The 23,801-nt window shown below is 38.1% G+C and overlaps 1 protein-coding gene across 2 annotated transcripts in view; it reads right to left on the reverse strand.

The window, feature by feature from the left end:
- Positions 1-23,801, reverse strand: part of LOC148187255 (leukocyte cell-derived chemotaxin-2) — a 167,155-nt gene that overhangs the window by 66,607 nt on the left and 76,747 nt on the right. For both annotated transcript variants that reach the window (XM_088088424.1, XM_088088423.1), the window contains exon 2: positions 14,009-14,127. The gene's annotated coding sequence lies outside the window, so the exon portion shown is untranslated. The remainder of the gene's footprint in view (positions 1-14,008; positions 14,128-23,801) is intronic.

The following is a 23,801-nucleotide window of genomic DNA, read 5'->3' on the forward strand; positions in this document are numbered from 1 at the left end:
TTGAACAAATAATGTGTCAAATGCTTGTTCTTTAACATTTCGATTTCTTTATCTTAAAAGCAGAACAACTTGACCTGAAAAGAACACAGATGCTTATGTTGCTGTCATACAGTGCCTCATACAGTGTGTCTCCGTCATACACTGTTTCACACCAATTGCACAACCTGCTGTGGGGCTGATGCCTGAGGCAAATAAATGAAAACATGACAGAAACTGCATGAGCCAAAACTGCTCAAAAACAACCACAGTTTCCATGCTTTCAGAGACCTCGGTGATAGTGTGCCTGTGGGTGGGTGTTACCTGGCAGCGACTAGGATGGCAGCAGTGGCTAGTGTATCATCTGAGCCCAGTGGAGGCAAGGAGGCCATATGTGCAAGACTGAGGGGGGCGTAGCCACAGAGCCCTGGTCCTGTGGTCAACTGCTAGGGCCAAACTGGCAGACCATATGGAGATGAATAATGTGTGCTTTTTTTGAGAGGCACTCTGGACTCCATTGGCATGGTTCAGTCGCATGTTGACTCTGAACCAGATTGATAACTTGAATTCTGTTGCATGACTGCAATCTAATTTATTACGGAGATAACACAGATGCAATAGAGAGGTTGAAAGTTGTGGCAAAAATCTAGCAAACTAAGTCTGAGCTATTGCCTGCATACCGCTCTCAACACAGAGATGGCTGAGTGGCTAGCAGCTGATGGTGCTAATAGTGTGTACAATGCCAACAGCAACGGTGCTGACAGAGCTAACAGCATTAATATGGTGGGAAGGGCTGCCCCTTGAAAGTTGGAATCATCAGTCAGAGACCCCCCATTCAGTTGAGATTGCTTCAAGTCAAGCGATCTTTTTTTTTTGTTTGTTTTTTTTTTGTTTTTTTGCTAGTCTGTGTGCTGTGCAGGATACTTCTGGAGATGTTTTGATCCCCAGATGTTGCTGCAGGGTGAAATCTCTTCACTTTTATACTACTCTTTGGTACAGGGAGTTGCAGAAAAGCAGGCAGCAGCACGGAGGAAGAAAAAATGTAGAGATAACATTATCTTCTCTACATTGCTTCGAAGTGGTGAATTTACAGCTCATAGCAACTTGAAATGATACAGTCTCTGGCTTCTGTATCTAGTGCCATTGAACATAGCCAATCCCTCGTAAGTGCACTTAGCTTGTTTACTATATTACAAACAATTTTTATATCGGAAAAAACGTATTATTGAATATTCATATTTTAATCTGATTCGATTTAGATAATTCTGAGTCGGGTACAGCCTGATACGGCATTATGCTTCAAGACAATGCTGTTTCAACACTGTGGAGCAAGACTCCATTTGCAGGAGTAACCGTGGTATGAGTGCAGTGCAGAGGCAAAGAGCTAGACAGTGGAGATGTGTATATCATGCCACTTCAAACCATGCCCAAAGAGAAATAACACAAATCTAGTCACCATCTGACAAGCACTGGCTGCTTACCTGAAACTAGTAAGAAGCTTTCTTGTATCAACCTTAAGTAAGACACCATCAAGGCTATCTGACTTTACAAAACCCAAATTGTCTTTTGAGCTTACACCAAGATTTTCTCATATATCCAGTAAAGGCTGCTTTTTAAAGTTTGGGAGCACTGAAGTAAAAATAAATATGTCAACAATTACATATACTGTCACATTTATTTGTGTGAACGACCCACTCAGTGTAAGATCTGCTACAGGCTCCAGCAGCTCTGTGTTAAGCTCTGACATCCAAAAATGCAGAAAAAAAACATTACATCAGAAGCTTTGCTGTCAGATATTCGAATATGAAATGCAAGCAAACATGGACATAATTAAAAAGTTACTGGTAAAAATAAAAAGTCAAAGATGGGCAAATGTGAATGTTTCTACTGTCCAACAGACAAATTCACTGGAAAAAGGGCAAGGGTTACTGTCGACCTCATAATTCCCCATTTAACAAAAGAAGAAAAAAAACACAATGCAAGATTTAAAAAAAACCAGATTGTATTGTCATTCTGTGCAACAAAGCACAGCAATCATCTTTGCAGGCCAGTTCAACTTGTGTTAGAATACTGCATGATAATAAGTGGCCCATTAGGAGCATTGGTGAGAGGTACCACGCTGTGCCGCTGTGATAGACTGAATAATCAAGATGCCCGCTCTGGCAGTAATAGAAGCTTTGCAGCACTGGGGAAATAGTCCATTCTGAAAAAGATGCTCATCTGTGTATGCAAGTGTGTGTGTGGCTGAAGAGACAGAGTTGCCATCTCCAAATAGGAGTACTATTTAGATCTCATACCTTAGATTATTTCTATGTTTGAATTGTATTACGTTTGACGAGTGCAAACTGTAGAGAGCATGAGACTCACTAAAACTTTCATACTGTGAAAATACGTATAGCGGCTTTGTTTTTACTGCATCAAAAAAGACTGGGGGCTCAGGGAGGATAATAGCTATTGGAGATGGAACAAAGTAAGGGCCACATTGGACCACATGCTTTATGAATGTGAAATGGTGGACTTCTGGTCACCTGTTGTCAAATGTATAGAGAACCCTGTTAATGAGTCCTAAAACACAGAAATGAGTTAGCATTTCAGCACCTCCTGTTCACTCGTCTCAAAGTCAATGGGTTTTTGATTAGGGAACCAGGGGCGATGTTCGCTTCCAGGTTGTCCCACAAAAAAAAATGTCATCCTTGGGGCAATATTTCAATAACATCCCGCAAACAGACTTCATTGATGGTCCTGCATTATGTATACTGGGCATCTTGTCAATGGAGGCTAATTTGTTCTCAATAGTATGTTCTTAGGTGAAACTATTCCTCATCAAAAGAGAAAAACGGCTTGGAGGAATGAGAGATGAGCTAGCAAAGATAGCTTCTTTTGAGCAGCTTATCCGCAAAGTTAATAATAGTTTGACGGTTTTCAGAAATGTATGGGGTCCCTATCTGGAAGTGATCAGTAAAGATAATTAACATGTCAACTGATATCTGTGGGTCTTATTCTTGCTCTATGAAAATTATTGAATTGTTTATGCTTTCGGTTGAACATGAGATGCAATATAATGTGGTAGAAATGTTGTATGACAGCCTGTATTACACACTGCGGACATCCTTTTATTTTTCTTCTTTCTTATGAGTGTGTCTATTGTGTGGACCTTTGCAATGTACTATATGTTCAAATGCTGAAAAAGCAATGAAAAGTTTATTCATAGAATCCCGTCCTTCAAGAGAAATGTTCACCACGTCTGTCTACAGGAGAAAAAAAACTGCATTAAGATGTGTGTCATGTTGATCAAAGATACCTGTGTGTAAATGCTTTCAGCAGAAATCAATAACAATTATGACAGAAAGATGTACTATATCTTAAAAATACCATTTTTGATGTGATGTGAACCAAGGCTGACAAATCTAAAAGGAACAAGCTCATGGACACTGTGTGAAACACATGGAGCTACTGATGTAAAGCACAAGCAAGACGCACAAGAAAACCCTGACAGAATCCTGACACCTGTACCCCTTACAATGTGAGAAACGACATAATTGAATGTGTTGACCTCCCTAAAATGGAGCCTTTCAAAGCTCAGAATAAACAGAAATACTTCAGTCCAAACCAGAAGAAGAAAAAAATCAGGATTAACATTTTAAGCAAGGGATTTCAAAGACAAGTGTCAAATGTCACAGCATTTAAATAAAATTTAATTGAAGTGCCAGTGAGATGGAGAGGATTAAAGCATTATTCATAAAGTGCAGATACAAGCACTGGTGCTAGTGCGTATTTCTTTGTATCGCGGAGCATATTTATCTGGAAAAATAAACCAACCATAGCCGCCATATCCAGGGGCGATTGAAAGAATCCTATTTCAAACTCACAGCCTGTCAGTAGTCTGCCTTTGGCTCGGCAGTATCTCATTATCGCACATTCTCTGGAAAGAATTTCTGCAGACATGGATCATTTAATATGGAAGTGTGGCTAAACAAGATGAGTCTGCAGCGGACCCTCGCCTGGCCTCCCTAGAAAGGTGATCAAACCAGGGGTGAATGGTTTCCCAGAAATCAATAAAGCAATATAATTTCACTGGCATTTATGTAAGAACTCACAGCTCTATAGCCACAACTCTGCAGTCGTGTAAGTACTACCAAAGAACAGTGTGTTGAAATAGTTCAGTGTGAATTGCTGACAGTGTTTGTCTCACTTCACATTACTTTCTTTGCCAGCTGCAGCTCTGGCTTCAGCAGATGTAATCGACAATAATTTGCTGTCCATCACATTCTCCAGTGCGGGTTTCATTTTGACCCACTCTGTGTTATTTTGCAGTGCATAAACAGCTCTGGCATTCATAAATAATACCTTTCTGTCTAAAGGAGACAGGCAGACATGAGAGTAGCTGGCAGGTGCTGGCATTTTCAGGTGGCACCCAGTAAATTTAGATGTTTCAACTGTCTCCCTGACACTCTGACTCCCACAGCCATTCATTTGTCTGTCAGTCTATGTGCTCAGGTTGTTAAAGGTAAAAAACAAATGTTCCTGCTATATATCACAGCTGTTTCAAACGTAATTTTCTTTTTCTAGTTTTTTTTTAGTTTATCTGTCTTAATACTTTGTGGACAATTTTGTGTTCATGTGTGTGTGGAAAGGACATCAACGTTTAACCGTTAATCGGTTAACCACTAAGATTATTTTTGACTGGCAAAACATTTCTTTCTATAGGTCAAATTTGTGGCTCTTCAGTTTACTGTACTGCTCACTCATCTTTTACATGTTTATATCTCCAGTCTGATCACGAGTGCAAAACTGATAGCTACATTGTTCACATGATGTTAGAGAAGTGCATATTTAATGCATTCAGTGTGGACAGAGAGCTCTGTAGTTACGCAATGCTATGTGATAGTTAGACACTAATTTTCTCTTGTAACATGTTGTTATGTTCTACCACGGTTTGACTGCCAGGTCAAGAGGGACACCTAGTAAAATTCGGTAAACTGGTCTGGTCCGTTGTTGTGTTTGGCTTAACATCAAAGTGATTTAAAAATTTAAATCAACCCTACTAGCTAGGCTATGCCATCACTCTTAGCTCTATTAGCAGTGCAGCTAGTGTTTCCATAGCTAATAATGCTAACGGGGGCAGGGAGCTCAAAATATAGCTGCTTCTAACCAGAGCTACCCCAGGAAGACGGGTCTCCCCAACGCTTGAGCAACGCCATCCTACCAACGGGACAAGTAGTAATCACTGAATAACCAATGGGGACTGGAGGGTGGGCAGTAGCAACTGTGTTAGCCAGCTGTCTGTCAGTACATCTAACAGAAAAATAAAATTAAATGCAAGACATTTACATGCAAAACATTATAGGTTCACCACCTCTCAATGGATAGGGCTTTAAAATGTGGGTCTAAAGCTCAATGGAGTGCCAGAATGAAAGGAAAGGCCTTTTCTTTCACATATCTTTGAATTTTTTTGTATTCTTTGGGCACTGGTTAGTTACCGCTTAAGGAATGTAAGGCTATTTATTTTGGCCTGCAAATTCACAGCACAATTTTATTTAAGGAACAATTGCAATGAGTCATGACTGCAAGGATGAGTGTCAGACTTAATCTCCTCTTCACTATCTTCTCCTGCTGTGTTTGTCTCCTTATCATTGCTCACCACTATAACAGCTCCTTGTCAGAGTCAATCATCAACAACATCCAGAAACTGCTGTATTGTTCATCTCAGTGGGGAAAGGTAAATGCTATCATTGGTCATGAATGAGAAGAGTTGTCACTGGAACAAGAAGATTTTCAAAAATCATTTTTCTAAAGCTTCTCTTGCCCATTACCAGCTGGGTGTCATCGTTAGATCTGCACATCTCAGTCTTCGCAGGGCTCCTTTCAATTTTGTATTACGTTTCTCAGCAAGGCTCTTTCATCCATATGCATGCCTTGTTCAAGGTAATAAGGTATGACACTCCTGAGTCTCTTGTGCCTCAGTGTGTATGCCCAGCAGTTAAATGTGTGAAAATTAAAATCAATTAAAATTTGTAATGGTTGAGGTAGTCAAGGTTTGCAATCTTTATTGAATAGTGCACTGAGCTTGTCAGAGTGGAGTGGGCCAGGAGAAAAAAATCCATTCATTTGGGGCAGCCCTTAATGCACTGCTGTTTGAAGTGACACATTACAATGCAAAGTGAGTGTGCACAACAATTTTGACAATCAGTTAATCTTTGAATCAGCTTATGAAATGTGGAAATTTGCTGTTTTTCTCAGACTCATATCATTGTTAAGTGAACCTTTGGGTTTTGGGCCATTTATCAGGAAAAACAAACAATTTGTCACTTTGGGCTCTGGGACTTTGTGATGGAACATTTTTCAATATTTTTTTGACTTTTTACACTCTTAACAATTAATCTATCAGAAAAAATTACTATGGAAGTATGATACCCAAAAGTTACTGATTGATTTCTGCCTGGTCAGAAACATCTTGCTTTAACTTTTCTTTCAGCATCATATTGCAGAGATGATTACTGAACAGAAAGATCAAGAAATCTAGCACCTCTGCAATGGTTGCATCGATACTCGCTGGAATCTAAAGGCCAAATCTCACCAAAATGTACTCCTGTTGTGACCTGCTCTTGCTCATACTTGCAAAAATGGCTGCCAAGTGAGAGACACATACCGCACTCCTCAAAGGTCATGTAGAGGTCTGCATCAGAGATATGAAAGGTCAGCATGACTTACCACTGAGATTAAAGTGACCTGTCTCCACAGCAGGGGAGAGTGATTAAGACCAGGCCACGGGCAGCTGCAAGGCCAGGGGTGTTAGAACGTGGTCACTGATGAACAATGTGTGCATGTGTGCGTGCTCATACATGCCATTGTTGACACCTTGATGATGGCCACTGAGGTGTGAATTAGCACCAACCAAATAAGGGAATGGCACACTTTTACGCCTTGAATCCATTGCCATGGTCAATCTCATCTAGCTCCAATAAAGGAGGAAAAAATTGCGTGTTTCTAAATTAAAAAATCTGTCTATTAGCTCGGCAGTGTGAAGGTAAAAAAGATGAATTGAGAGGGGGAATGCAAGAAATAATGTGATTTTACATTGTATGAAAAATAACTGTGAGGAAGTAAGAAAAAAGAGGTTTTAAGTTTTTCTGCCCCTGCCTGTGTGGTGAGATCCAACTTGACATCTAACTGGCTCCTCCAGTAAAACACCAAGGATGCAGGTCTCTCAGTTTTTGATGCTTACTGAAAAATGAACCGTGAAACTGCAGATATAAACAGGTATAATATATATAACAAATTACCTCAATGTCATTTCACAAACACAAATTTAGTCATTAACCACTAAAAATAGTATATTTACTTGGGCTGTACCCGACTCCCATTTGGCTGTTCAATTTAGATATTCGAAGATTTGTTTGGTGTTTCACACAAAACTTTAAAGTTTGAATAGGCTCAGCTGTACGTTCAGTGTGATAGCAGCAACAACATAATATAGTAAACAAACCAACAGTGCTAACGATGGGTCAAAAATTTGCGATTTGAATAGTCAGAGCATATCAACAGCCTGAAGTCATGGACAGCAAACTCACAATAAATCCTCTCCAAGTGTGGAGCCTGCATAAATTGCCAATATACTAAAAAAATTATGTATTTTATTCATCGTATCAATAGGAAAACAATCAATAGTAAGGATTTTATCACATGCAAATCAAAAAATGTGTGCATGATAAAATGTCCATGTAGCATATTACATATAGGTGAAAGAAAAGGCTCTACTTCCTACGGAAACTTACAAAGGCTAAATTCCAGAGCAAGATCCTTGTTAACTTCTACAGAGGAGCAGTAGAAAGCATACTAACTGGAAACATCACAAGTGTTGGCGATAATCGAAAAATCCCATTCAAAAATCCCATAAAGTTTTTGATAAGGGAACCAGTGCGATGCTTACTTCCTGGTTGGCCTACAAAAATCCCCTAACCAGTCTATAAATTTACCTTGTATGTTGTATTAACATATTGACAGAAAGAGGCTATGTTGTCGCAAAAATTTCCTACATTTCATGTGTTTATCGAGACCCTTCTGATTCAATGGCACACATCACTGGCCCTCATCCTAAAGTGATGTCATCTGAGGTTTCTCATCTGCAGTCCTGAAACCATGTGCTCACATTCAAGGCAGTTCAACTCTGCGATCAGCCGAATCAAAACGTCACTTTCATGCTGTCTCCAGGACGTCAGGAGGTCTGCTCTGATTTGCTCTGTCAGTCCGTGGATGCACGCCAGCCGCTGTTTTGGAGCCTCCCTCAGTTTGACGGCTGGACACTGACACGGCTTGTTTTGCATTCAGAACACACTCGCATCGTGTTTGTGCCAGAGACGTTTCCATTACCTGACAGGAGACCCAGAGTGCTCGGCTATGATCCCCATGGCAACGTGACACACGGAGAGATTAGACCAGACAGGATGATGATGGAAGATAATGTGACAAGGAATGCTCTTCTTCCTCTATAATATCTCTTTTCTTCTCAGAAAACTCTTTTCCCTAATATCAATTTGCACAAAAACAGTTTCCATCATTAATGAATTAAAATTTGGCAGTCATTGAATAGTAGGCCATGTTGACATACTTCTAATATTTATATTTAAAAAAATTCACTAACATCCTGCTTTGTTCTAAGATAACTGTGATTTTAATTGAGCTAATTTAATTCTGCACCTCTGAAGTCATGCAATTCACTTGCCATTGGGCATATTTGCCTTTACATGAATGATATGTATTACACAGCTGTCCTCCTCCTCTTTGTAGTGTAAATATTATTGTAATTACTTAAACGGCAGGGTGTCCAGGATGTGTAAAACATATTCAATTTAGATATGCAGGGTACTGATTGAAGTTTATTGCTTAAAAAAAATATAAGCACATGAAAGCATATAATGAAAAAAGAAAGCAGAAAGAAAAAAGTTTAAAGCCAGGTACTTAACTCTGCAATTTGCATTTTCATGTTTCAAAAGCAGCTTATCATGTATTTCAATATGTAAGAATACAGCTTTCAATTTTCGGTTATGCTTTCCTGAAGAATGAGAAACATTAGCTACAAAAGCAGCAGTGTCAGTGGCATTTTACATATAACATAATCTTTATAAACCAATATCTGCAAATGTATACAGACAACAGTACAAGATTATGGTATCAGAGGAGATTTGGTGTCTGTTTGTTGTCTGGTTTGTAATCTAAGTTGTATTGATCAATCGTGTTTGAGCAATAGGTAAACAGTCCATGTGGAAAAGCAAAACACACTGACAGACTGGGTCGTCTATACAGTGGTAAAAACACAAATTCCTTTGAAATTAGTGCTACATGACCAGAGAAAACTGAGAAAAAGGCTGTGGCATTTGCTTTTGCTCAGGAGATAGAAAACCTACAACTACCAGAATGCACTGCGCTGCAACAGACCAATAAATGCATCTGCTGGCTGGTGACTTATGGGAGCTTGGCCCTTTTGACAAAGAAAGGCTATGGAGGCTTAATAATAATACAGGCACGTCATAGGTATCAGCAGATATTGGCTTTAAAATGAAATCTCTATCTATCTATCTATCTATCTATCTATCTATCTATCTATCTATATCCATCTCTCCCTCTCTCTTTCTCTCTCTCTTTGTATAGAGACACATACATACGAAGTGAACATGTACAACCCTTAGCTGAGCTATTTTTCTTATTTTGCACAATGACTGAAAATTACACATTGAAAACATTGTTTTTTTATTTCTCCATATGCTGGTGGGCCATCACGATAAAAGTATGCATAATATGAAGTTAATTCCATTAAAGACAACACTTGATGATAAATATAATTAAAAAAAGATATACTGATATCGGTATAGGTTATCGGCCAAATGAGTTGTTATATATCGGCATATCCACAAAAAAATCCAATCGTTTTTCAATCAACATTTGTTATTACAATACAGGAAACACTGTAGCACCCACTTCCTGTTCAAAATTCTTGTATTGCAGGCAAATAATGCACTAAAATATGTTTCTGAAAGTATATTAGGCACAAAAAAGGCCCAATATAATTACATGTAGTTACAGGTTGTAGGTGTAATGTATTGTAATGTAATGTAGTATAAATGCATGAACCACTGTTGCAACATCAGGTAGACTTGTAATATCAGCACTAGTTCTTGAGTTACGTACCTCGCACTGATGATATACATGACCTTTCCCGATGCCAATCGTACTATTTCATATCAGTGTATACATCAGGCAAAAACAGTGATAGAATGGGAAGTGAAGTATTGCATAGGAACCTAAAAGCAAAGAAAATTGGAAAAAGGAGATTGAAGCGGTTCAGACAAAGAGTGAATAGAAATGGAAACGTGATGGACAGCCATGACAAAGGATGAAGAACAAGAAGAGGGCCATCGCCAAGGTCATAATGTTTCAGTAAGAGAGCTGTGCTGTTGCAAATCAGGATGTAAACACAATAACAATTAAAATGCAGATCACAGGACTGGGAGGCTCTGGGAAATGAGGCGTTTTGCCAAGACACACTCTAATAAATTCTATGTGCAACCCCATTGCAGCCTGCTGCGTCCCAGCAAACCCGAGCAGCTTCTATGGGCTGATTACAGAGTTTGTCCATGGTGAGTGCTTAGACAGACAGTCCATTAGTCCACTTTAACATTAATCTCAATCACTGCACTCCCCCATCCTTCTCCTCCTCCCCAGATCCATTGTTCCTAAAATGAAACCACTCACAACATTTTAGTGGATTGATTGGGGCTCACTATCGCCATCTAACAAATTGAGGTTTGACCTAGTGATGATCCATCTCTGTTAATAGAAAATGAACCAAAATATAAAGTAGCCTCACACAGTCTCACTCGCTCATCCTCTTGCCCTGCCTTTCCTCTACATTCCCCCCCTCCCTCTAGGAGTCCAATTATCGGCCTGGCCCTTTGAATAGCAAAACACAAGGGAAGTGTTATCTTATTGATTTCAGCTACACGATCAAGAATTTTACAGTAAAACAGAACATCTCATAAAGTATTCTCTAAATAGAGAAAAACACATTCTCTTTTTTTTCTTAAGTTTCTCCATTCTTAACTTCTGCAACTTTGCAGCAGCTATGGTCCACCAAAACTGGTATTTTTGCTTATTGTGATCTAATTTCTTGCAGTATCTTTTAACGCTTCATAACCCTAAAATCTTTACAACCTAAGCCAAAAGATTATGCAAGTCAATAAAACACATTTATCTATAGAAGTATTGAAATTGTGTCATCAAAATATGACATGATTTTTCATCAGATTTTACAAAATAAACACGCAAAACATACTGATCCAAAAGATTTTTAGACAAAACATGAATAAAATATTTCTTAACACTCCATAAGTTATTTCAACTATGTACATCATTTAGTTTTTTTTTTTGTTAATGTTCATTTTGCTTTCTGCTGCAACAAGAATGAATGTTCTTGCTATTATGGTTTTTATTTTAGACTGATAAATAAACAGTATTTTGCAAATAATGATCTAGCAATTATGGGGGGATACAAGCACAATTACAGCAAAACACCATGTCTGCACCACGCAAAAGGTAAAGTACCGTAAGATAATGACTGCATGATGACTGGAAAGACAGAGGCCTTAGCTCTCTGCTAAAAAAAGAAAAATACTTTCGCTATTGTGGTTCTTACTTATTTTAGATAGATTTAGACAGTATCATGCAAAACGCAAACTCACCACAACATCTCCTTCCTTGCCAGCTATGTGGAAAATGTCTTCCAATCACATTTATCTCATCCAGAATGGTCCAACCAGCATTGTGCAAACATCCCACTGCTCTCCTATGTCACTTCCTGTCTGTCTAAATGCTCATGTCTGTTCACGCTAGGGCTGGGCCATCACAATATAAAATTTTCATATACGTCAATATTGATAATTATATACCAAAAAAGTCAAATTATAATTTCTCTAATGGCTGTTTTTTGCACCTGAGTGAAAATTGAAGAAATCATATGGTTAATTGTGGTTTAAAGTGTTATTAATTGTCAAAACATGACAACATTTGCCAAACAGCGGAATATTTCATAAATCTCATATTGTTTCAAAACAATTATAATCAAAATACTTTAAATAAATAAAATAATCAACAGATGAAGAAATGATCGTTCTGGGCAGCAGCATGTCAAACTCTGCACAGACGTTTTTAAACATTTTTTTATGTGTTTGAGTGACAATGGAAACAGAATAAATAGACAAAACAACAATCTTCACTGTGATTATTATTTTTTGTACAAGATTTACACCCAGAGTTTATAATTTCTGCTGTTACTTAAAGAAAACAATAACAACAGACGGACTTTAATGGCATTGTGAAGTAGCGATGAAAATCTATCTGACGTGACAAAACAGATATCGTGTTTACAGACGTGTTAATGTATTAAAAGTTTTATTTAGTCACGTTATGTCATATCATTATATTAAATAGCCAGTTAGCCAGTCACGAGCAAACTTAACAGCTACCATAGTTAGATTTATGTGACAAATAGTCACGCTGTGACGTTATCCGTGTTCAAAACAATACAAAAAATAATTTTATGCATGTTTAATGTTGTACCTTTAAAATGTTACTGTATGCATAAGTGGCCGGCGAAATGTGGCCAGTCGGCCGTTTCCCCTCTATGGGCGCATGGGTTGCTTAATTATATAAGATATATAAGATTTATCACTCATTTATTTTATATCTCTATCCAGGAAAATTATATTGAGATTGTTATCACGATAATTTTATTGCCCAGCCCTAGTTCACACCATATTCAAAACTCACTTGGACTTGGTCTTCAGGTGCAGTCTCTGTTCTGCTGCCCGATTAAACCCTCTCTCCCGGCGCCATCCTCAAAAGATTTTCCTCGATCTTGGCTCTGCCATAACGGAGTGACCTTCCAACTCCACAGCAGCTGTCACTTACTTTTTTAATTTGGAGGTAGAAAGCTTATCTTTCATGAAGTACTTGCTATTATCTTTCCACTGACACATATCCCCTCCTCTTCCATTCACTTGACATTCTCTCCACAGCCAGAAATAAAGATAGCGCTTCATTACATCTACACTTTGTGATTGGAAACGTAACTTGTTTCCAATCACAAAGTGCAGATGTAATGAAGAGTACTGCCTCTAACAGACCCTATTAACACCTGTCATTAATGCTTCGATCAAGATAGTGCACAGATCAGGTGTATCTGCCATTTACACTTATTAATATGAATTTCTTTGCCCATAGATAAAAAATTGATTGCCTTCCCATCCCAAAAGTCAAATCAGCAGTTTTTTTGCATTGCACATCATGATATTCTCAAGAGAAAAGTGGATTCAGGCAGCATCATAATCATGTAATGCGGTCAATATTAAGATCATAAAAAAACAACAAACTGCCAGCGGTGAATAGATAGGGAGAAAAAGTGAATGACTGCCTCATGTTTAATTTCAACTGTCATCCTACATCAGCTTCGGTGGATAACAGGCCCTTCGCATACACAAACTCACATACATTAGACAGCTGAAATCGGCTGACTTCCCTCCCATCTGTGGGCATAATGGTTCCCCTCCATATTTACATAACATTACTGACCATCATTGCAGAGTTGGCGACACTGTCTCCATACTGATTGCTGTGCTCGGAGGCATGTTACGTACTGACCTCTCACGTGCAGCACTGAAAAGAGGCAATCATCTCTTCAGCTGCAAGCCCCACTGCTGTTCCAAAATCTATTTTCCAGCATTAATTATTTACTCACGTCACTGATAGCTTTTTATTTTTAATCTTCAGTTAAACCACTATTAGTCAAGAAAACACTTTCAGCTAAATTCAGAAAAGGATCACACGGCTGTAGCGGCTGCTAAACCTGTATTAATAAGACAAATAAAAGCAACCACAAAGGAAGTGAGACACCCCAAACTCGGCTGGGTATGGGTACTCGATACCTGTAAGCTATTGACTGAAACAACTCAGTACCAAGTAGTAACTGAACACACAGTACCTTCATTCAATCCATTTTGCGCAGGGGGTCTGATCCAGGACCGTCCTGTCTCCTCGATAGATCAGCAGACTTTCCATTTCCAGAGCCGCTATCCTCCTGGCGAATGGTCAATTCAGCATCTGCTCGGTGAGAAGAAGAAGAGAAGAAGAAGTAAGAAGAAGCACAAGCTACACAGCTGCAGAAGCTTTTAATCTGTCCTAACAAATTCACACCAACACTGAAACACCATTTCTTATTTCTGTGCCCCCATAAAGCTCTTTTAACTGCCTTGTGTCTGAATGGTGCTTTACAACTAAACTTGCCTTTTGCTCTAATATCATTATCGTAATATCTTTTGTGACTCGCACTTTGAGACGGCAGATAGTGGTTGCAAGTGACCTGTATGCACTGAATCTACTAATCTTGTTTTGGGTTTTTTTTTTTTTTTTACATATAAGGCAATGTTTTATGTATTTGGCCTTGTCAAACAAGCAAATAAATAATAGACGTCCAGCAAGGGAAAACTGATGGAAATGAGGAAGTTTCACATGTTCTGGAGCAAAGCATGTAGTCATGGACTTGTTCCACCAGAGAACTATTATGTTGTAAATCGAACAAAATATTCTCATGTTTTTCAAATCTGGCAACAAGTTCAGACAACGCTGGGTTTATCCAAAGGACAACAATGCAAAGCAGATACAGCACCACTGTTGCTGCTGTGAAATGAGGTAGTACACTGTTATGCATATAGAGGAGACAGTCATACAGAGTAGAGCAGAGCAGAGAGAGTCAATACTTTTTTCTCTACAATCATGTGAGCTGGGACAGTGGGACTTGAAAAATTGAGGCTCATAATCTTAACACTCACAATAAATCTTGAAGAGCACAGACCATAAATAGACCAGAACACAAAGATGAACATCTTTATCTTATAGTTTTATGTCTAAAGTCCTCATTATTCTACTTAAAGGGGGAATGTGTTCAAATTACAGATAAGCCTTTCCCAAAGCTGCTAATGTAAAACAGTCCATATTAATAGTAATGATCAAGCTGATAACCTCTAGAGCTCTAACTTCTGGATGACAGTATCAATGGAAATCATGTCCTTAGAGGAGTGGGAGTCCTGAAGGGAAATTTTGAGAAGTGTCCTGCTGCTTATGAACAAGACTTACAGAAAACACAACCTCCCTCAACATTTCCAAATGCTAACCACACTATAATATTCAGCACTTCTGCACCCCACCGAGCTGTGAATAAACCAACGGGCTGTCTAGCAAGTCTTGTAATTGCTTTTGAGAAATGTTTTTGTCCCATCCATAACCATGAAAAAAAAGAAAACTCAAATAAATCCAATCTAGGAATCCCCTGGTGTGTGTGCCTCCAGCAGAAATTGTGAAATTCTTAAATCAGCATGTCTGCTGATGAAAGAGAACCCTGGAAAAATCAGAACTTCAGAAAAAAACGACTGAACCTTTCTGCGGAAGTCTTGAATTAAACATCCATCCTTGTTGGTATCTAAGCAAAGAGGAACAGAGACAAGAAGACAATGTTGTTTTGATCTGCCTCAGTATTTGTGCGCTGACTCATATGTGATCATTTGTTTGTGACTCTTATTGCTCCTGGTGGAAAACATGCAGTGATATTTCAGCAGTGAGTGTTGAAGCAAACACATCTGCTCAGAGCGTAGATATCATGCAGCTGGAAATGACCAAAAAGGTGCAATAGTGCTGCAAACATACACATGAGCACAAGTCATAAATAAGACGCTATGCTGTCTCATGCAGGATATTTTTGTAAAAAATAAGGTGTTGGGTAAAATGTTGTATTACAGAAGGACAATTTATTATAATTCTTTGGCTCAAAATAAACAATAGTGGTCAAGTTAAAAGTAATAAAAGGATCATGTCACCCAGTGCAACAGTGTCTAAATGGAAAACAGAAGACTAAGATATATCAAGCTTTGAATTAAGTCTTGTCACAGTTAACCCCCAAATCAAACATATATATGCTAGTGCTAGTTTATCAGTCTGTATTGTTTTAGTGTGAGTTGCAGTATTGGATATATTGGCCGTAGCGATGTCTGCCTTTCAGATATTATGTACACCGAATCGACTTGTGATACATTAAGCACCAAAAAGGTAGATTTGAAAATCTCAGTAACAATTTCTCTTTCCAGAGAACATGACCTGGTTACTCAGGAAAATCCACAGACCTTGTTCTGAGCAGTTTCATGTATGAACTACTTTCTTTCTACCGAACTACACCCGCCAACGTCACCGCTCAGAAGGGAGCGTACATCTAGTCATGGACAAGAAAGTGCCATGTAGTTACGTTGTACTGGAGAGAAGGCAGACATTGCTATGGCTGATACCTCCAAAACTCAGCAGCTTACACCAAAATAATTTAGACTGATATATAGCAAGAGGAAAAATATAAAATTTTAATTTGGGGGTGAACTGTCCCTTGACATGCCTTATCCTTCAACTAAAATTCTAATTACTACATAATGATAATTTAAAGGTGCATCTCACAGGTTAAAATGACCAACCTTGCAGCTCTATAGAACACAAATCAGTAGCAGACAAAAGTTACTGAAAAGCTGATTAAGAACATTAAATCTAAGAAACTAGACATGCAGTTGATAGAGAGCAAAACAGAGCTACATATACACAAGACAGTTGAAAATATTGCTAAGGTTTCTAGTGTTTGTGGGATGTGTAAGCTGCTAACCTCTGACCATATCAACTTTATAAGGCAGCTTGTTTTGGAGTTCCTTTAGCCATTAGGTGATAAAAAAGCAGCTTTAAATAACGCACATTACAGCTTGATTTCCCTTTGCCTCACACACTGTCTCTCTCGCCTATCTTCTCCTCTGTCTCACACATCCAAGTACAGACTTGTCTATTTTCTCCTCCTCTCTCAAGTCTCTGCCCCCACATCTGGTTCAGCTGTGTTTGACAGGTTCAACAATGTTCCAAGCTACCAAGAGACAGAGGAGCAATTAGAGGCTAAATAAAACATCTTGTTATGCATAAATGTGCATAATGTGTCAATCCCACATCATTCTCCTATATATTAACATTTAATCTGCTAATGCTGGCAGGTTAAATTTAGACATGCATTTTGATATCAGGCATAAGGTATGGGGGAGTGATATTTTTTTACATTTATTAACACGTGGACCAGCTTGTTTGTCTCATTATCAAAGAAAAAGACATAAAAAGGCTCATAAGCAGCCACATATGACATATGTGTCAAACCGGGGAACGGATGACATTGTGCTGCTGGTGGTGTGTTAAGAATGGTTGTCGTTGTAAGCAAAAGATGTTTGCAGGTCGGTCAGGACATGTGACACACTAGAGCACAGTTTTGCCACAGGCCTTAGTGCAGCTGCTGTATATAGAATAAACACAGACACATTTTGAAGGCACACCTAAGGCTTCAGAGTCTGTTCTGTAACCATCGAGCTCTGGTTTAGGCTGCAACTGATTACAGTGACTCACACATACATGGGTACGGCAAATGTTTTATTCATTTGTACTTCATCAAAGCAGTTTTAATCACAGGATGAGCCAAATGTTTATATGCAACAAGGATCATGTGATTAGCAGCTGTTTACATATCTGCAGACTATAACCATGTAATTGGGAGTTGGGAGAATTCTGTAATTCTCCTTTTATGTGGATTAAAATCCAGAAAAGTTGTACAGACAATGGGTCATACAAACACAAACACACACACACACACACACACACACACACACACAGAGATGTACTGACCAGAACAGCGAAGCTTTCAAGCAGTTCATAACCTTACATGCCCAACTGCTGGTTACAAGTGTGTCTGTGTGTGTGCGTGCGTGTGTGTGTGTGTGTGTGTGTGTGTGTGTGTGTGTGTGTGTGTGTGTGTGTGTGTGGCTTTATTAGCGTGCATGTGTGCTCTCCTGTTGTTTTGTTTCCAAAGCTGAAGGCTGTGACTATGCGTGCCTTCATCTTTTTTGGATAGAAGCCTCATGGAGGAGCTTTTATGCCGTGTCATGTTTCGCTCTCAGTTTTTAAAATGATTATACTTGTAGAGTAAAATGATTCACCATTAAGCTGCACAAAAAGGAAACATTTTACTCTCACTAATGCATTTCATACATTAACATAATATTCCATTTGCTTCAGTTTCCTGTATGCACTGGGTGTGAGACTACTGTCACTCTTGTGTTTTCTTCTTTGGCTTTGATACCCAGAGAGAATCTCCACAGAGAATTTGAGCATGAACATCATACTAAAGGTTACATTTGACCTGATATGTTGTTGAAAGGTGCCTTCAAAGCAGTTAGCTGCTACAACCAGCTTGTATTTCTGCTATATACCGGTATAGAATGCAGTTAAGTAAATTTACTCAAGTACTGTATTGAGTATGAATTTCAGGTATTTGTATTCTGCTTGAGTATTTTGTTTTAATGCTAATTTAAACTTTTCCTCCAATACATTTCATTGTTGAACTACATTATTCTGACTGCTTTAGCTACTTCACAAATTAAGATTGTTGCATAAAAAGGACAAGAAGGGTTTATAAAATTTTGCTATAAATTAAATTAATAAGCAGTTTAAGTATAGCTGCAACAATTAGTTGATTAACAAATCAGTCGATTCACAGATTATTCAAAATATTCTGATATACATTAAAGTAATTTTCTTTCTTTCATTTTTCTAAATCTAATTTTAAGTTTGGGGGGGTGTTATTGTCAAATTTTTAAATAATTTTGAGGTTGTTGGGTTTTTTAAAAATGTTTTTTCTTTTTTTTTTTCCAATATTGAGTTTTGGGGTGTTTCCTCTTTTTTTTTAAATTATTTGGAGTTGTTTTTTCTTTTCTTTTAAAATAATTTCTAGTTTGTGGTTGTTTTTTCTATTTTTTAAAAATATATTTTTTAGGGTTTTTTTTAATGTTTTTTTTTTTCTTTAAAATTTTCCTGCACTGGGTACTTTCACTTTAAATACTTACAGTACATTCCCCTGCAAGCACTTACTTTATTTTACTCATGTAACAGGGGAAAAAAAGAAACGTCTACGTCTACGTCTAAAGAAACGAGTTCCACTTGTGCTGCATAAAAAAAAAAAACACACAAGTTTGCTGACATCTCAATAAACCTCTACAGAAAGACAAAGTTAAAGACAAGTGGACGAACATAACTGAGCAGCTAGAGAAACTGATTTTTCTCTTTGGAGGTAGCGGAGACGAAAAAATAAAATCAGAGTGAATATAGAGTAAGACAGACATAACAGAAGTAACCTAATGACGTAAATGAATGTGAATGTTGCTCCGTGTCTGCTTGATATGTAAATAGAGAGCTGTTAGATAACACATTCATATGGTGATAATGTGTCATCATTTGGAGTTTGTTCTGCTGCCCCAAAGTGGCAAACAAATCAATTTTACTGCTTTAAGTGAAGCTCTGAATAATTTGTTGCCTTTCACCATACTTTATTTAATTCTAAAAATTCTGACCTTAGAAAAACAACATTGTCATTCTTCTCACCTTTCCCTGCCCTTCATGAGATCCTTCCATCTATATCCACATCTAAATTAGGCAACCCAGCAGACACTGTATCCTGAGGCAAGAGGCAGCTCTAGTGATGCAATGTCAGAAATAAAACTATGACTGTGAATGTGTTTGACAGCCTTTGCCACTATTTGTGGAAACCTTAGTGTCAGACACTTAGCCCACTTTGTAGCTCAGGAGTTGAAAATGTCATGTGCCATTGCCGAATGTTGCAGGCTTGTCTTGTCTGAGCCACACGGGTGCACTGAAAAGTAATGATGAAAGGAAAAGACAGAGATATTATGCTTGCTGTTTCTTCCTTTTTCCAAGTTGAAAGTGAGATGATGCTAAATTTGACTCCAGAGTCAAAGTAAGAGTCAAGGTGAGGAGGATGCGGATAACCAAACCACATATTCCTAACATATACAGCCCAAAACATAAAAGTGTACATAACACATGACAATATAAACAAAACAAAACCAAAAAATAATAAGAAAAATACAATTAATTTAATTTAATTATTAAAATTAAAGCATTTAAAGTGTGCATTGTGCAGCTGTGTTATTGCAGTAAATACAAGCATCAGATCAGAACGCCATATCAGCAGATTCTCAAAATCAAATCACTAGGAGCAGGACTAGGGGCAAAAAAAAAAAAACAAAAACAAAAAAACCTTGATCAGACCAAATGTTGTTTCTGGACTGACTTTAGGATCAAATTTGTATCAACAGAAAATACTCCATAATATTCATAACAGTAATTCGGTTGCAGCAAAGGGCAGCTGTCTTTTCAAACTTTTGAAGAATGAAGTCTAATAGTCAAGGCAAATCAATTTTTATGTGACCTAAAACCCAAAAACATTTTTAAAAGGGCTTTGAAAACTCTAAAGCATGGTCACATGACCTCCATGAAGACCTAGAGGGAGGTAGACTACACATACAAATAAGAGGAGAAACTCAAGGACATCATTCACACAAAGGGACAAAAAAAGAAAAGGACACCTTATATATAGATTGAGAGGGGGAGTATAAAAAAATGCTGTTCTTCATATTTGAGACAAGCCAATGTTTGGCAGAGGCCTAAAGATTACAGACGGAGACAAAATTGAAAAAAATGAGTGGGAGAGGAGATGTATCAAACCTCCAGAGAAACAGCACGTTTTTTTAATTTGCACGAGTGTGTGCAATTATCTCTAATGAGGCACACAAGAGCAGACATAACATGTTCTTCTTGTAAAACCAACTGTGATATGGTCATCTTCCAGAAACATTAACTGGATTTGTGGTTGCAGGTCCACTGATCAAAGACAAATGTAGTGTCAGAAAGAAGAAGTAAGATGTTTTTGATGTTTGATGAAGTGACGGCAGCGAAGAATGGCTGAGATTACAGGCTGATGCGTTTTAAAGCTGGAGAAAGACTCGTCATAAAAAAAGCATTTATTTGTGCGCACATAACCTTACTGTGACACATCACACTTGTAAAGTGCCATTCACAATGACATAAATAAACCCTGCACCATAGCGCCAGAACACAAAACACCAGTAAGTGTTACGGCATATGCAATCATTCTATTCTTGTGTGCACTTTGCTGAACTGAGTAAAGACCTAAACCTAAAATGATTATTTAGTTTGTAGTCTTATAGTCTTCCTTTACATTAGGGACTTACAATAAAACATTTCTTTTCCACATTTTTCTTTGTGTTCACTTAGAAAAAATAAAGTTTTATTTCCTTAGTTTGCAAATATAGAACCCACCACATTTGTGATAACAATGCCTCCATGGACGCAGTTACAAACCAAACAGCGTCCTTCAATGCTGAAAAATGAAGCCATTATGGAAGCGCCAAAAACTGCAGTTCATCAAATGGCCACTTGAGGCTGACTCAATAGAGTCAATCCTCACAGACCCCCATGTTAAAATGCCCAACTCTCAACATTCATGATAACTGTACGGGTGGGTGACGTTTCTTTTTTAAATTACACACCTGTTTCCATTGCCATAAGACCCACAGTTATGTATATTTAAAGGTGGGGCCGTTTGAGTGACAGGCTGTCTATGAGGCTTCACTACAGTCTGTGAGTCAGATCCACCCCTCGCCCCTCTGCACAATGTTAAATACAGTGTTTATCTTTTTACAGTTTTTGATGGAAATACTAAATACTTAATTATACTAATAATATGATAGATATTAATATATCATAAAAATGATGGCTCAAGATATCCCCCCACAGTCCAAAGACATGCAGGTTAATGTTGACATGTTGAATGACTGTGGTTGTCTGTGACTGTGCGTCAGCCCCACATTACCCTGTAGCGGATAAGCTTTCATAGATAAGGGATGGATGGGTTAAATAATGATATTATATATATTATTATGCAGTTTTCATATTTATAACCCTGGTTCCCCTGTGTTGCAAGAGAAGCATATCCGGAGAGCTGGCTGTACATCAAATGTATTCACATTTTTTCTTGCTTCAATGAGGATCCCATGGTGTTGTATTCACTATACAGTAATAAAAAGAGTATCATCTTCTTGAGTAACAGAGTCTACAGAGTTTCTCTTTTCAAGGCAGTGGAACTGAAAAGCTGGCCATCTTTAATTCCCATGAGCATTTGCAGCTGTGTCCTCTCAGGAGTTTACCAGCACCCACGGTTCCCTTAGGGGTCCTCCCTTTGGATTCACGCAGGGAAGCCAACCAGCACAAGAGCTGTTTCATTTACATTAAAAGCACATTGTGCCATATGAAATTTTAAAAGTGGAAAACAAACAAAGTATGTTGGGGAGATAGTTGTGAGGAAGTAGTTAGCAGATTGAAAATTACTGCACAAGTTTTATTCTTGTAGAGATGACGACAATGATGAGTTTTAGCTGACAGACAAAAAGTCTGTCAGCTAAAAGTTTCACAGAGCTGTAATAAGTGGCAGGTGCTGGTTTTACATATTTTGCTTGAAGTAAAGCATCACCTTCACATTTGTATTCAAACAAACTCATACACAGATATGTTTTTTGTCAATTGTGGGTACACTGAATTGACCCACTTTTATTCCCTCAAGGCTTGCCCTTAACTCAACCCGTATATTTCTAAATCCAAACCTTTCTCATGCCTTAACTTAAGCTTATTTCTATTTTTGAACAAAATAACAGGTTTAAATCCTAAAATGAATGCTTAACTATTTGGAAACAGTCCTCATAATGGCGCTTTCTGAACAGATAAAAAAAAAACAGAGAAAGGTCTTTACTCTTGAGCTCCCCTTGCAGCTTTTACTGAGCTACTCACAAGTGACATTTCGAGCTAACAGCTCTTCTTCAGGCTTGGTAAACAATATAAAGCCGCCATCTTATAAAAGCCTAACCGCATCACCTGACAGTGCAAAAAACCACCAACAACACAAATACTATTTACATGTAATATACAAATAATTAAGTAGTAATATTTTTCTTGTACTTTGGGTTTCTCAGTGTTTAATGGATATGTGCATTTTCTACCCCTGCTTTCTGAACAGATCTCAGCAATGCCATTCATACAACCCCCCCCCACACACACACACACACACACACACACACACACACACACACACGCACACACTGTGACAATGTGTTACACTTGCACCTGGACTGTATTACACTAGAGAGTAGACTGAGACCACGAAAACCCAACTAAAAATTGCTTTGAAGCCAATTGACAGAATCTCAGTTTCTAGGTCATCAGTTCCCCACGGGGCCTCGTGTAACTGGTGAGAGATTATGAAAAAAACAAAGCAACAAACAATGCACATGAAAAGACAAACATGTGGAACAAATCAAATGTCCCTCATTTTAACTGCAAAGACACTTTTCTGTTTGTCCAAATCTTGGTCTTAGAGTTGAGTTCAATGCAACTACAATGACTGATTTCATAATGCAACTTATTTACAGGCTTTGTTCATATGTCAAGGAACAATGCAGTTTGTTTCTTACAAGTGTGTTCAAGTTAAGTGCTTCTGATTGACACACACACACAAAATTAAATCTGTACTGTGCTAGTAACTGAAAAAGTGCCAAATGGTTTACATAATATTCAAAGTTTAATTAACTGAAGATAGTGAATCAAAGAGCCAGTTTTTGTAGTGGCTAAACAGTGTATTGATAACGTCACATGATGTCCCATGGCAAAAATAGACTTTTCACCCATTGATGAACATCTGTCTCTCAGTGGATACATTTTTTTGACCCACGTTAAACGACTTTTTTGTTTTTTTCCTCATATTTACGCAGTATGACTGCACAGATTTAAAATTA

Source organism: Plectropomus leopardus, chromosome 15 (genome assembly GCF_026936395.1).
Source record: "Plectropomus leopardus strain MGB_pleo_1.0 chromosome 15, ASM2693639v1, whole genome shotgun sequence".
Classification (NCBI taxonomy): Eukaryota; Metazoa; Chordata; class Actinopteri; order Perciformes; family Serranidae; genus Plectropomus; species Plectropomus leopardus.